We start from the raw sequence: 15453 nt of genomic DNA on the forward strand, positions 1-15453 counted from the left end.
TTCAAACATGAATATGACCTTGCATGGAGTTATAATAAAATATCCATCAAAGATCTAAGTTGTTATTTCAACCCACCACACATCTCTGTGTCCTCGTCTGAGTTGTCTCCACAGTCGTCCTTGCCATCACACACCCACGCATGGAGCTTGCATAAGGTGTTGTTGCAAATGAACTCATCAGGACGGCAGAAGAAGATGCCTGAAATTACAAACGGAACGTTAACTATGGGCTTTCTTTCACAAGGTTGTATTATAGCTAGGTTTTTCCATTTCCTTCTAAACTTCTATTCAATAGCATTGTGCTATCACTATAGTGTCTGTATGAAAGAACATTCTGGTTAGCAAAGTCAGTGCTTAGTCAGAATATGACTATTGTTTTGTACACGTTTCACAGTAAAACACATGGCTAGAATGGTGATTGATATGCTACTAGCCATGTGTTATGTGTGAATTTCAACACCCCTTGTTGCTGACATTGTACTAAGAAGGAAGAAAAGCAAATATGTGTACCATATTGACAGGCATGTAATCTGTATTACAGTGTTCCAGTAAACATGCTCAACTCTACCCATAGTTGCAATCAATGTTCCCTCTAAACTGCGCGCGTGCGTGCATTTCCTCCTGGACTGCGGCACAGAAGAAATGCCATGCAAATACGCAAGAGATTGAACTTCACTCAGTTCGCCCCATTAGTTTGCACTATAGATCAACGTTTTTTCTGTGATCGAATAAACATTATATCAGCCCCTTTTTCAATGCAACAAACCAAAACAAATCTAACTTTGCAAGATTGAGTCTGTAATTTTGTTGTAGGCAGAGCCAGAGTGCAATGGAGTATAATTGTATTCGTGGTTGCGGTCTTTCAATCATGTGTGAGTGAATGCGCTTTTCAGATGACTTCAGATCAGAGCGCAGAGCCGTTTGCGTGCACATTCTGTTGATATTCTTTGCAAGTTAGCGAGTTATTAGCCCAGCTATAGAGAAGTACAGGTCAGTAATACTGCTTCCTACAAGAGCACAAAATGTGTAGACTATATTTCAAGCTATTTTTGAAAAGCCAGTCAGGTAAAAAGCTTATGTTTTAATTAAAGGGGCAGTGTTGTATTTTGAGACAGGCTTGAATATGCAAATAGGCCAATAGGCAGAGGGGTAGCCTACATTGTCTAAATCTCTGTATGGTAAAAATAAATCAAATCCCATTTTATTTGTCACATACACATGGTTAGCAGATGTTGATGTGAGTGTAGCGAAATGCTTGTGCTTCTAGTTCCAACAGTGCAGTAATATCTAACAAGTAGTCTAACAATTCCCCAACATATAGCTAATACACACAAATCTAAAGAGGTGAATGAGAATATGTACATGTAAGTACATGGATGAGCGATAGCCGAGTGGCATAGGCAAGGTGCAATAGATGGTGTAAAATACAGTATATAAATATGATATGAGTAATGTAAGATATGTAAACATAAAAGTGGCATTATTTAGAGTGCATTGTATAAAGTGACTACTGATCCATTTATTAAAGTGGCCAGTGATTGGGTCTCAATGTAGGCAGCAAACTCTCTGAGTTAGTGATTGCCGTTTAACAGTCTGATGGCCTTGAGATAGAAGCTGTTTTTCAGTCTCTTGGTCCCAGCTTTGATGTGCCTGTACTGACCTCGCCTTCTGGATGGTAGCTGTGCGAACAGGCAGTGGTTTGGGTGGTTGATGTCCTTGATGATCTTTTTGGCCTTCCTGTGTCATCGGGTGCTGTAGGTGTCATAGAGGGCAGGTAGTTTGCACCCGGTGATGCGTTGTGCAGACCACACCACCCCCTGGAGAGCCTTGTGGTTGAGGCTGGTGTAGTTAACATACCAGGCTATGATACAGCCCGACGGGATGATCTCGATTGTGCATCTGTAAAAGTTTGTCAGGGTTTTAGGTGACAAGCCAAATTTCTTCAGCTTCCTGAGGTTTAAGTGGCGCTGTTGTGCCTTCTTTACCACACTGTCTGTGTGAGTGGACAATTCCAGTTTGTCTGTGATGTGTACGCGGAACTTTCCATATTCTCCACTGCTGTCCCTCGATGTATATAGGGGAGAGCTCCCTCGGTTTCCTGAAGTCCACGATCATCTCCTTTGTTTTGTTGAGTGAGAGGTTGTTTTCCTAATACTACACTCCGAGTGCCCTCACCTCCTCCCTGTAGGCTGTCTCGTTGTTGTTGGTAATCAAGCCCACTACTGTTGTGTTGTCTGCAAACTTGATGATTGAGTTGGAGGCGTGCATGGCCACGCAGTCGTGGGTGAACAGGGAGTACAGCAGGGGGATGAGCATGCACCCTTGTGGGGCCCCAGTGTTGAGAGTCAGTGAAGTGGAGATGTTATTTTCTACCTTCACCACCTGGGGGCGGTCCGTCAGAAAGTCCAGGACCCAATTGTACAGGGCAGGGTTGTGACCCAGGGCCTCATGCTTGATGATGAAGTTGGAGGGTACTATGGTGTTGAATGCTGAGCTGTAGTCAATGAACAGGATTCTTACATAGGTATTTATTTTGTCCAGATGGGATAGGGCAGTGTGCAGTGTGATGGCGATTGAATCGTCTGTGGACCTGTTGGGGCGGTATGCAAACTGAAGTGGGTCTAGGGTGGCCAGTAAGGTGGAGGTGATATGATCCTTGACTAGTCTCTCAAAGCACTTCATGATGACAGAAGTGAGTGCTACGGGGCGGCAGTCATTTAGTTCAGTTATATTTGTCTTTTTAGGTACAGGAATAATGGTAGCCATTTTGAAGCACGTGGGGACAATAGACTGGGATAGGGAACGATTGAACATGTCCATAAACACACCAGCCAGCTTGAGCATGCTTTGAGGACGCGTCTAGGTGTGCAGTCTGAGCCAGCAGCCTTGCCAGGGTTAACACGTTTAAATGTTTTACTCACGTCAGCCACGGTGATGGACAGACGGGGGGAGGAGCGCAGTCCCTGTTAGCGGGCCGCGATGGAGGCACTGTATTATCTTCAAAGCGGGCAAAGAAGGTGTTTAGTTTGTCTGGAAGTGTGACGTCAGTGTCTGTGACATGGCTGGATTTCTTTTTGTAGTCCGTGATTTCCTTTAGACCCTGCCATATAGAGTTGGGCCAAAAAGTATTTAGTCAGGCACCAATTGTGCAAGTTCTCCCACTTAAAAAGATGAGAGGCCTGTAATTTTCATCATAGGTACACTTCAACTATGACAGACAAAATGAGAAAAAATATCCAGAAAATCACATTGAAGGATTTTTAATGAATTTATTTGCAAATTATGGTGGAAAATAAGTATTTGGTCAATAACAAAAGTTTATCTCAATACTTTGTTATATACCCTTTGTTGGCAATGACAGAGGTCAAATGTTTTCTGTAAGTCTTCACAAGGTTTTCACACACTGTTGCTGTTTGGCCCATTCCTCCATGCAGATCTCCTCTAGAGCCGTGATGTTTTGGGGCTGTTGCTGGGCAACACAGACTTTCTATGGGGTTGAGATCTGGAGACTGGCTAGGCCACTCCAGGACCTTGAAATGCTTCTTACGAAGCCACTCCTTCGTTGCCTGGGCAGTGTGTTTGGGATCATTGTCATGCTGAAAGACCCAGACCCAGCCATCTTCAATGCCCTTGCTGATGGAAGGAGGTTTTCACTCAAATCTCACGATACATGGCCCCATTCATTCTTTTCTTTACACGGATCAGTCGTCCTGGTCCCATTGCAGAAAAACAGCCCCAAAGCATGATGTTTTCACCCCCATGCTTCACAGTAGGTATGGTGTTCTTTGGATGCAACTCAGCATTCTTTGTCCTCCAAACACGACGAGTTGAGTTTTTACCAAAAAGTAATATTTTGGTTTCATCTGAGCATTATGACATTCTCCCAATCTTCTTTTGGATCATCCAAATGCTCTCTAGCAAACTTCAGATGGGCCTGGACATGTACTGGTTAAGCAGGGGGACACGTCTGGCACTGCAGGATTTGAGTCCCTGGCGGCGTAGTGTGTTACTGATGGTAGGCTTTGGTCCCAGCTCTCTGCAGGTCATTCACTAGGTCCCCCCGTGTGGTTCTGGGATTTTTGCTCACCGTTCTTGTGATTATTTTGACCCCACGGGGTGAGATCTTGCGTGGAGCCCCAGATGGAGGGTGATTATCAGTGGTCTTGTATGTCTTCCATTTCCTAATAATTGCTCCCACAGTTGATTTCTTCAAACCAAGCTGCTTACCTATTGCAGAATCAGTCTTCCCAGCCTGGTGGAGGTCTACAATTTTGTTTCTGGTGTCCTTTGACAGCTCTTTGGTCTTGGCAATATTGGAATTTGGAGTGTGACTGTTTGAGGTTGTGGACAGGTGTCTTTTATACTGATAACAAGTTCAAACAGGTGCCATTAATACAGTGTAACGAGTGGAGGACAGAGGAGCATCTTAAAGAAGAAGTTACAGGTCTGTGAGAGCCAGAAATCTTGCTTGTTTGTAGGTGACCAAATACTTATTTTCCACCATAATTTGCTAATAAATTCATTAAAAATCCTACAATGTGATTTTCTGGATTTTTTTTCCTTATTTTGTCTGTCATAGTTGAAGTGTACCTATGATTAAAATTACAGGCCCCTCATCTTTTTTTTTGGGAGAACTTGGCGTCTGAGCCGTTGCGTTGTGACTCCACCTTGTCCCTGTTCCTGCATTTTACTTGTTTGATTGCCTTGCGGAGGGAATAGCTACACTGTTTATATTCAGACATATTCCCAGACCTCTTTCCATGGTTAAATGCGGTGGTTCCCTCTTTCATTTTTGCACGAATGCCACCCTCCATCCATGGTTTCTGGTTAGGGTAGGTTTTAATAGTCACAGTGGGTACAACATCTCCATTGCGCTTCTTAATAAACGCACTCACTGAGTCAACATATAGGTCTATGTTGTTCTCTGAGGCTGATCAGAACATATCCGCTTGATCAAAACAACCTTGAAGCGTGGCTTCCAATTGGTCAGACCAACAATGAATGGTTCTCGTCACTGGTACATCCTGCTTGAGTTACTACCTTTAAGACGGAAGGAGTAAGATGGTGTCGTGGTCAGATTTGCAGAAGGGAACTCTTTGTATGCATCGCGGAAGTTAGAGTAGCAGTGGTCGAGGGTATTGCCCATGCACATAGTGCAAGCAATATGCTGGAAGAACTTAGGTTGATTTAAATTTGCTTTGTTAATATCCCCACTACAATACATGCAGCCTCAGGATGTATGGTTTCCAGTCCAGTAAAGTTCCTTGATGTCTGTCTTGGTGTCTGCTTGAGGTGGAATGTACACAGCTGTGACTATAACTGACGAGAATTCTCTTGGTAGGTAAAATGGCCGGCACTTGATTGTAAGGAATTCTAGATTGGGTGAGCAGAAGGACTTAAGTTCCCGTATGTTGTTATGATTACACCATGAGTCGTTAATCATAAAGCATACACCACCGCCCTTCCTTTTCCCAGAGAGGTGTTTATCTCTGTCAGTGTGATGCATGGAGAAGCCCGGTGGCTGAACCGATTCCGACAACATATCCCGAGAGAGCCATGTTTCCGTGAAACAGAGAATGTTACAATCTCTGGAAGGCAACCCTTGCTCGAATGTCATCTACCTTGTTGTCAAGAGACTGGACGTTGGCTAGTAGTATACTATATGTAAGAAATAATACATAAAAAAACTAAATACTGCATCGTTTCCTAAGAAATCGAAGCGAGGCGACCATCTGTAATTCATTTTATTTTGTAAAGTGGTTTCTTGCATCATACAACACAATACAATGTAATTTACAGTCACCTATTTGGCCCATGGTGTTACAGACCAAGTAGAAAATCCTTAATTAATTTCAAGCCCTTCATAATATAAATATATCATGCAATGTAGGCCAGCATTGAACACCACATATAGGCTACTGTAGGCTATATCATAGAAATCAAAAGCCATTTCCATATGAACATGTTATGGGTTTTGCTCCATTGGTTTGTTTATAGGCCTATGTTATGCTCACATAGCCACATTAGCCTATTGGCTACTGTCTAAAACTGTAAGGGTACAGCCTCAGCGATTATGTGTAAACGCTTGGCGAAAGTTGCACAAAATTCTCTGTTCAAGTTTCCGCTCAATAGACAAAAATTTGCTCAGTGCCCCACATTTCAACACCTGAAAGGCATATCTCTACTGTAGTAGGGCATGTTGCCTGTAAATTAAAATAAAATGAAAACAGACCAGTATTGAAAACCAACTACTAACTAAGAGGAGACAGTTTCCACCCCATCTCTCAAAGTTTCAACTGAAACAAATTAGCTCTGACTCGTCCTGTTGTCATTTCTAATACCTGTCCAACTCTGGCTGCAGTTACAGTTTTCTAGTACATTGATATGTGAAGTGAGTTTGTCCAACCCCTGTCGTACCTTGACTGCAGTTCTCCTCGTCACTATGGTCCACACAGTCAAACACGTCGTCACAGCACCATCTCCGTGGGATACAGTGGGCGTGGTTCAGACACAAGTACTCATCTTCCTTGCACTCCTTCACGCAGCCCGCCTGTCGACATGGCAACACAAAACAAGTAAACAGCATTATACATTATTAAATGTCCAACACAGTCAAGCCATTCTCAGTGATAAAGTTTGATACAAGTGTCTTCAATGACATCCTTTTGTATACTGTTAGGAACAGGGCACCAAATTATGTAGGGATGATCCTTACAAATAGGACAATCCCTAGATAAATGCTTCATATAGTGTGGGAAAATCAGCCACCGCACTGGAAAAAAATCATTATTTCTTATCTCTGCCGTTTTACGTAAATAAGCTAAAGAAAGCTACAGTAAGTGATTGATTGATATCGGATGAGGTTAAAGTACCAAGCAGAGCCACACCCACCTCATCTGATCCATCCAGACAGTTGTCCTGTCCATCACATCTCAGACTGGCCGAGACACAGCCTCCACTGGCACACACATACTCATTTAGGGAGCAAGAGGGGAGTACTGGAAACACCCAGATCAGAGATAGAGAGCTTTATTGAGTGCACACACTACACAACATAATAATATAACACCCATCATTCACAGCATGAGTGGGGCCGGTTTGTATGTGTTCTGCACACTGTTATGAACTCGTGAAAAAATAAACGCTACAACCCATTGTTTCTGTCCAAACCAGCAGTGCTAGACTTTGAACAGATCCTAGTTCTAAATATGATGTCTTCCCTCAGGCTAGACCATGCTGTGTGCTGCCTACTGCTGCGCTAAAACCCACTCAGGCAATCATCACCATTGGGGCTTTCGGATGAGGTTATGAGCCATGTTGCAATTATCACCAAGTGGGTTAACCCCATTGGCACAATGTGTAAGGGTGTATTCAGACCCCTTGACTTTTTATATATTTTTTAGGTTACAACCTTGTTCTAAAATTGATTAAATTGTTGTTTTTTTCTCATCAATCTACAAACAATACCTCATAATGACAGAGCAAAAACTTTGTTTAAATAAAAAAATAAAAAAACAGAAATATCACATTTACATTTATGTATTCAGACCCTTTACTCAGTACTTTGTTGAAGCACCTTTGGCAGCGATTACAGTCTTGAGTCTTCTTGGGTATGACGCTACAAGTTTGTCCCACCTGTATTTGGGGAGTTTCTCCCATTCTTCTCTGCAGAAACTCTCAAGCTCTGTCAGGTTGGATGGGGAGCGAGATGTTCGATCGGGTTCAAGTCCAGGCTCTGGCTGTGTCACTCAAGGACATTCAGGGACTTGTCCCGAAGCCACTCTTGCGTTCTCTTGGCTGTGTGCTTAATGGTCGTTGTCCTGTTTTAAGGTGATCCTTCGCCCCTTCAAGGACCTCTCTGTTCTTTGCTCCATTCATCTTTGTCTCGATCCTGACAAGTCTCCCAGCCCCTGCTGCTGAAAAACATCCCCAAAGCATGATGCTGCCACCACAATGCTCCACCATAGTAAGGATACCAAATTTCCTCCAGACATGACGCTTGGCATTCAGGCCAAAGAGTTCAAATTTGGTTTCATCAGACCAGAGAATCTTGTTTCTCATGGCCTGAGAGTCTTTAGGTGCCTTTTGGCAAACTCCAAGCGGGCTGTCATGTGCCTTTTACTGAGAAGTGGCTTCCATCTGGCCACTCGACAATAAAGGCCTGATTGGTGGAGTGCTGCAGAAATGGTTGTCCTTCTGGAAGTTTCTCCCATCTCCACAGAAGAACTCAAGAGCTCTGTCAGAGTGACCATCGGGTTCTTGGTCACCTCTCTGACCAAGGCCCTTCGCCCCCTATTGCTCAGTCTGGCCAGGCAGCCAGCTCTAGGAAGAGACTTGGTAAGGTAGTAACTGGTTCCAAACTTCTTCCATTTAAGAATGATGGAGGCCACTGTGTTCTTGGGGACCTTCAGTGCTGCAGACATTTTTTAGTACCCTTCCCCAGATCTGTGCCTCGACACAATCCTGTCTCGCAGCACTTTGGACAATTCCTTTGACCTCCTGGCTTGGTTTTTCTCTGACATGCACTGTCAACTGTGGGACCTTATATAGACAGGTGGGTGCCTTTCCAAATCATGTCCAATCAATTGAATTGACCACAGGTGGACTCCACAATCAAGTTGTAGAAACATCTCAAGGATGATCAATGGAAACAGGATGCACCTGAGCTAAATTTTGAGTATCATAGCAAAGGGTCTGAATAAGGTATTTCTGTTTTTAATTTTTTATATTTTAGCCAACATTTCTAAAAGCATGTTTTCACTTCATCATTATGGGGTATTTTGTGTAGATTGCTGAGGCCATTTTTAGATGTAATCCATTTTAGAATAAAGCTGTAACGTAACAAAATGTGGAAAATTCAAGGGGTCTGAATACTTTCCGAAGGTGCTGTATTGCTTACTCTATGTCTGCTTCAGAGGGACAAGCGAAAGCCATGAAAAACATTTTTAGTAGGTAAAAGTGTTTAAAACATGTTGGCTCACCATTATTATTTTTTAAAGAAGATGGAGAACCAGCTAAAGAATGATCAATAGCAGAGTTTTGGCACAGGTAGACCCAAATAGTCCTATTCCTATTGGCGCGACGCATATGATGTTTGTCTTTCATGACAGCGACCCAGCTTCTTTCCCTGCCCTGCTATTCGCTAAATTACCAAAAGGTACAAATCTGTTGGCGAGTTACTAGGTGGTTTAAGCAAACTCAACTTTTATTTGATAAAAAAAAAATTGGGGGAGGGGCACTCGCTTGCATCACTTTTTGATGTGTTTTTATCCGTTATACAGTTCATTATGTTTTTATGGCTTCACTGTGGGTAAAAACACATGGCATAGAGTATTGGGACAGTATTTAATTACAAGTCACACAGACAGCAGCCTTGGCAATTCTACTGCTTGTAAAGCACCCCCCTCCACACCAAAATGTCCTCATCTTACCCTACTCAGCCATAAAAAAGTCCAGAAAATCTCTAACTTTGTCTTGTTTTTCAACCAAAGTATATAAACTACAACAGTCCATGTTACCGCAGGAGCTTGTGGTATTTAGCTTTTTAACAACTACTTCAATTTCACATTAAAAAGTTGTTGTTTTTTTGGGGGGGGTAACCTTTTTACCTTGTTTTCCTCATATACCGTACCTGTCCCCTGGCAGTTCCTCTCGTCCTCTCCTGTCTTGCAATCCTCTTGGCCGTCACAGAGCCACTTGAGGGAGATGCAGAGGTTATTGAGACACTGAAACTGGTCCTCAGCACACCGAGCCTCACAGTCCTTCTGTAGAGAGATATAAAGAACAAGAAGCTCACATTTACAATAGGCTTACACTTTACATGTTAGACATTCCAATTCTTATACAGTAGAACCATATGGTAATACTTTCTTTGAAATGTACCTTCACTAGGACTTGATAGCTCATTTATAACCCATACATAACTCTTTCATTGACAATTTGAATGCTTTATATGTGCAGGATGGCAGGGTATTGCCGGGCATTGACACCCATTGAGTCTTCAATGCCTGTTTAGTCAGTTTTAGGCAAGAATAGGGTGGACAACATTTGGCGCAGCCGAGTGGCGCAGCGGTCTAAGGCACTGCATCTCAGTGCTTGAGGCGTCACTACAGACACCCTGGTTTGATTCCAGGCTGTATAACAACACAATCCCATAGGGCGGCGCACAATTGCCCCAGCGTCGTCTGGGTTTGGCTGGTGTAGGCCGTCATTGTAAATAAGAATTTGTTCTTAACTGACTTGCCTAGTTAAATAAAATAAAAAAATATATTCAGTTTGACCCAGAATGATGTCATTGGGACCACACACAATAATGTGTTAAGAGAGGTTGCTCATGGAAGGGATTACTCATACTGTATGCTGTAATTGCCGTGGGGGTATTTAACAGAGCAATAAATTACAAGGCATAATAAATGAGTAATTCCGTGGCTCTCTCCTCAGCCATCACACAATGGAAACCTGAATATTTTCTATTGATTGGCTCATATTTCATGAATAGCTCACGCTTTAAAAAAAATCACAATCCACAAAACGGGTCCCATGCATGCCTTGTTAATTTAGTATTTTTGGTTAGTAAACCAGTTTGCATAATTGTTCACACATTTGCATAACAGAACAAACATAAAATGTATCTCGATTAGGACATTGTCATCCATAATATTATCATCTGCGTTGCAATAAAATTCCGAATATTTTACGATTTGAATATCATAATGCCATCAAATCCTATCTGCAATTCAATATGCATGCCTTTTAGGAGAAAAATAAAACATTCACATTTATGAAAGAAAATGCAAGATAGAAAAATAAGGTTAAGATTAATAAGGGTCAATTCACTCAAATAAGATTATTCAAGAGGTTGTGACTCACATAGTTTACAGGCTATAACATGCTATTTACAGGCTACATTACAGGCTGTTTTTAAATGATCAGGGATCACTGACCTCGTCTGAATTATCAGGGCAATCATAGTCTCCATCGCAGCGGAATCGAGCGGAGATGCAGTCCCCGTTAGCACAGGCAAAGTCCTTGTGGTTACAGGTCACTGGCTCTGAGTCAAGGGAGAAGACAAGGACATCACTACACTTGAAATAGAAGTGACATAGGAGTCGGGCCCTCAAACACGATATACACTCCACCACACAACTTTAATTAGACTAGTTACACAACGACGCCATCCAAGGGTGGATCTTCATCATTTTCTACAAGGCCCTAGTACTCCCTAACAAGTGATGTCCGTTATAGACTACTTAAAGACTATATACTATGTGTGTTATAGACTAGGCTATATAGACTATTTACACTTGAAATAACCATGGAAAAGCTACCAACCTCTAAGAAAACACACGCATGCGCCTTTATAAGAGGTATGATGAGAGAAGTGAATCCCCTAGAGCCCCCTTAATGAAAAAAAACCAACATGAATTTCACGTGAAGTTCTCCTAAAACACATGATTCTCATGATTCATAATTGGAATTTTACATAAAATCATATTATCTTCCACATGTGAAATCATGTGGTTTTGTGTAAGGGCCCTTTTACAAGAGATATCTCTTAAGCATTGCTTATTCTGGGCCCAGTTTTTCAAAAGCTCATCTGGATTTTGCATACTTTTCAGATAGGATTAAATGCATAGAAATAGAATGAATATGATGAGAGTCCCCATGTCTGTTAATTTCTTCTATTTCTATGTGTTAAATCCCATCCGATAGGCGAAATCTAGATAGATAACTTTTGGAAAAACTGGGCCCTTGCAGTAAGCCTACTCTTTGCTCGTCAAAGACATTTGTTGGACATGATGGTTGGAATGCCAGTGGCTCAAGATGTAAATACATTCATAGCCATTATACTCCTGAACACTACTATCTGGCAACCTCCACATTCAGGTGCACTGTGTGTCTAGGTCTCTGAGGACAACATTAAACCATAGTTAAGCACCATCAAATTCAAGTGCTGGGGTCCTCCCCTCACCCCCTGGTTATCGTGGACTGTTAACTGACTGAATGAGTGAATATAGTTGTGGTTATGAGCTGCAGTTAGAGAAAAGGTCCCAACAGAGCCTGCAGTCTGCAGCATATTGTGATTTGCAAACTCTCTCGCTATCCTGTCTGCTAGCCGAGCTGGTGCACCTACTTAATTCTTTACCATCCAACACTTGACTGGGATTCATTTGCATTTTAAGCGACATTAATAGGTAAAGGGAATAAACCCATAATAAATAAAAGGAACGACGCATACTCAGCATAAAATGCATATACACACACGCTCGTGTGCACTCAGGCACACACACACACACACACACACACACACACACACACACACACACACACACACACACACACACACACACACACACACACACACACACACACACAAAGCAGAGATATGGGCTAGCTGGCATAACAAATTCCTTTCATACGTAAACAAACTTCATTCCAGTAGTTGGTTATGAATATCTAAACAAAAAAGTGAGCCTGGGAAGGAGAGGAGAGATGGCATCAAAGCTGAAGAATCTGGAGCTCTGACTTTCTTTTAGATCCAAAGTGGAGTTGGAGAGGGGAACATGCTCAGAGGGCATAGCCGCGTTAGAAACAGTTAATAACAGGGCTCCATTGAGCTGCCTAAATTACTTTGATTGTGGGATCTCTTTACAAAGTTAAACAGAGGAACGGTACAGTATATAAACAAAGACCAGGAGGGGAGTCAGTTAATCTTCAAACAATTCCAAAATACTAACTGAACTGCGCAAGTGCATAGGCCTGTTGATGTATATATAAGTTGCCAAAAAGCTAGAAGTGAGCTAAGAGAGTAGAGAGCAGCATAGATGGGCATACTCACTGCAGTTATGCTCATCTGAGTTGTCTCCACAGTCGTTCTGGCTGTCACATCTCCAGTGGTCCGGGATACAGTTGTTATTCTCACAGCGGAATTCATGAGGTCCGCAGGTCTTTTCATCTTTTTTTTTTACATCAGGAAACAAACAAACAAACAAGCAGATGAAAATGGCTTCAAAAAGCATGAATATTAATGGTGGAGCTATTATATTTATACATGTAATCATCATTTCCTCAGGGTTTCCTCGTAGTGCAAGCCTGACACCAAGTTCAAAACCTCCTTCATACTCGAGAGAGGCTACACAGTGTAGGATGAAATACCTGACTGTGCTGCCAACGGCTTAGATCTCCTAACAGAATCTATGACAAGTTTGCAATATTAAACACTTAGAAGCAAATAAAGTAGTTGAAACAAATGTTTCAGAAAAGTATGTACAGTACCAGTCAAAAGTTTGGACACACAAGGATTTTTCATTATTTTACTATTTTCTACATTGTAGAATAATAGTGAAGACATCAAAACTATGAAATAACACATCTGGAATCATGTGGTAACCAAAAATGGTTAAATAAATCTAAATATATTTTATATTTGAAATTATTCAAAGTAATAAGCTTTGCACACTCCTGACATTTTCTCAACCAGCTTCATGAGGAAGTCACCTGGAATGCATTTAAAATGCCGGTGTGCTTTGTTAAAAGTTCAATTGTGCAGTTTCTTTCCTTCTTAATGCGTTTGAGCCAATCAGCTGTGTTGGGACAAGGTAGGGTTGGTATACAGATGATAGCCCTATTTGGTAAAAGACCAAGTCCATATTATGGCAAGAACAACTCAAATAAGCAATCCGGAAAATGGCAAGAACTTTAAAAGTTTCTTCAAGTGCAGTCGCAAAAACCATTAACCTCTTGGAACTCTAGGGGCAGTATTTCATTTCTGGATAAAAAGACGTGCCCGTTTTAAGCGCAATATTTTGTCACAAAAAGATGCTCGACTATGCATATAATTGATAGCTTTGGAAAGAAAACACTCTGAAGTTTCCAGAACTGCAAAGATATTGTCTGTGAGTGCCCCAGAACAGGAGCTACAGGCAAAACCAAGATGAAACTGCAACCAGGAAATGAGCAGGATTTTTGAGGCTCTGTTTTTCATTGTCTCCTAATATGGCTGTGAATGCGACAGGAATGAGCCTGCCCTATCTATCGTTTCCCCAAGGTGTCTGCAGCATTGTGACGTATTTGTAGGCATATCATTGGAAGATTGACCATAAGAGACTACATTTGCCAGGTGTCCGCCCGGTGTCCTCCGTCGAAATTGGTGCATCATTTTCAGCTGCTGGTATTTTTCCATGGGATTCTGAGACGAAAGCAGGCTTCCACGAACGGCATATCAATGAAGAGATATGTGAAAAAAACACCTTGAGGATTGATTCTAAACGTTTGCCATGTTTCGGTCGATATTATGGAGTTAATTTGGAAAAAGTTTGACGTTTTGGTGACTGAATTTTCGGTTAGTTTCGGTAGCCAAATGTGATGTACAAAACGGAGCGATTTCTCCTACACAAAGATTCTTTCAGGAAAAACTGAACATTTGCTATGTAACTGAGAGTCTCCTCATTGAAAACATCCAAAGTTCTTCAAAGGTAAATGATTTTATTTATTTGGTTTTCTGGTTTTTGTGAAAATGTTGCATGCTAAATGATACGCTAAATGCTAAGCTAGCTATCAATACTCTTAAACAAATGCTTTATTTGCTATGGTTCAAAAGCATATTTTGAAAATCTGAGATGACAGTGTTGTTAAGAAAAGGCTAACCTTGAGAGCAGGCATATTTATTTCATTTCATTTGCGATTTTCAGAAATCGTTAACGTTGCGTTATGGTAATGAGCCTGAGGCTGTATTCACAATCCCGGATCTGTGATGGGTAGTATCAAGAGTTAAGCGCTATAATGAAACTGGCTCTCTTGAGGACCATCACAGGATAGAAAAACCCAGAGTTACCTTTGTTGCAGAGGATAAGTTCACTAGAGTTACCAGCCTCAGAAATTGCAGCATAAATAAATGCTTCATAGAGTTCAAGTAACAGACACACCTCAACATTAACTGCTCAGAGGAGACTGTGTGAATCAGGCCTTCATGGTTGAATTGTTGCAAAGAAACCACTACTAAAGGACACCAATAAGAAGAAGGCACATTCTTGGGCCAAGAAACACGAGCAATGGACATTAGACTGGTGGAAATCTGTCCTTTGGTCTGATGAATCCAAGCGTGAGATTCTGGATCCAACCGCTGTGTCTTTGTGAGAAGCAGAGTAGGTGAACGGATGATCTCCACAAGTGTGGTTCCCACCGTGAAGCATGGAGGAGGAGGTGTGATGGTGAAACTGTCTGTGATTTATTTAGAATTCAAGGCACACTTAACCAGCATAGCTACCACATCATTCTGCAGCAATATGCCATCCCATCTGGTTTGCGCATTGTCAACAGGACAATGACCCTAAACACACCTCCAGGCTGTGTAAGGGCTATTTGACCAAGGAGAGTGATGGAATGCTGAATCAGATGAACTGGCCTCCACAATCACCTGACCTCAACCCATTTGAGATGGTTTGGGATGAGTTG

General features: G+C 41.9%; 1 pseudogene; it reads right to left on the minus strand.

The window, feature by feature from the left end:
* Positions 1–15453, minus strand: part of LOC135546849 (low-density lipoprotein receptor-related protein 1B-like) — a 357889-nt pseudogene that overhangs the window by 41622 nt on the left and 300814 nt on the right.

This window comes from Oncorhynchus masou, chromosome 10, assembly GCF_036934945.1.
Source record: "Oncorhynchus masou masou isolate Uvic2021 chromosome 10, UVic_Omas_1.1, whole genome shotgun sequence".
Lineage (NCBI taxonomy): Eukaryota > Metazoa > Chordata > Actinopteri > Salmoniformes > Salmonidae > Oncorhynchus > Oncorhynchus masou.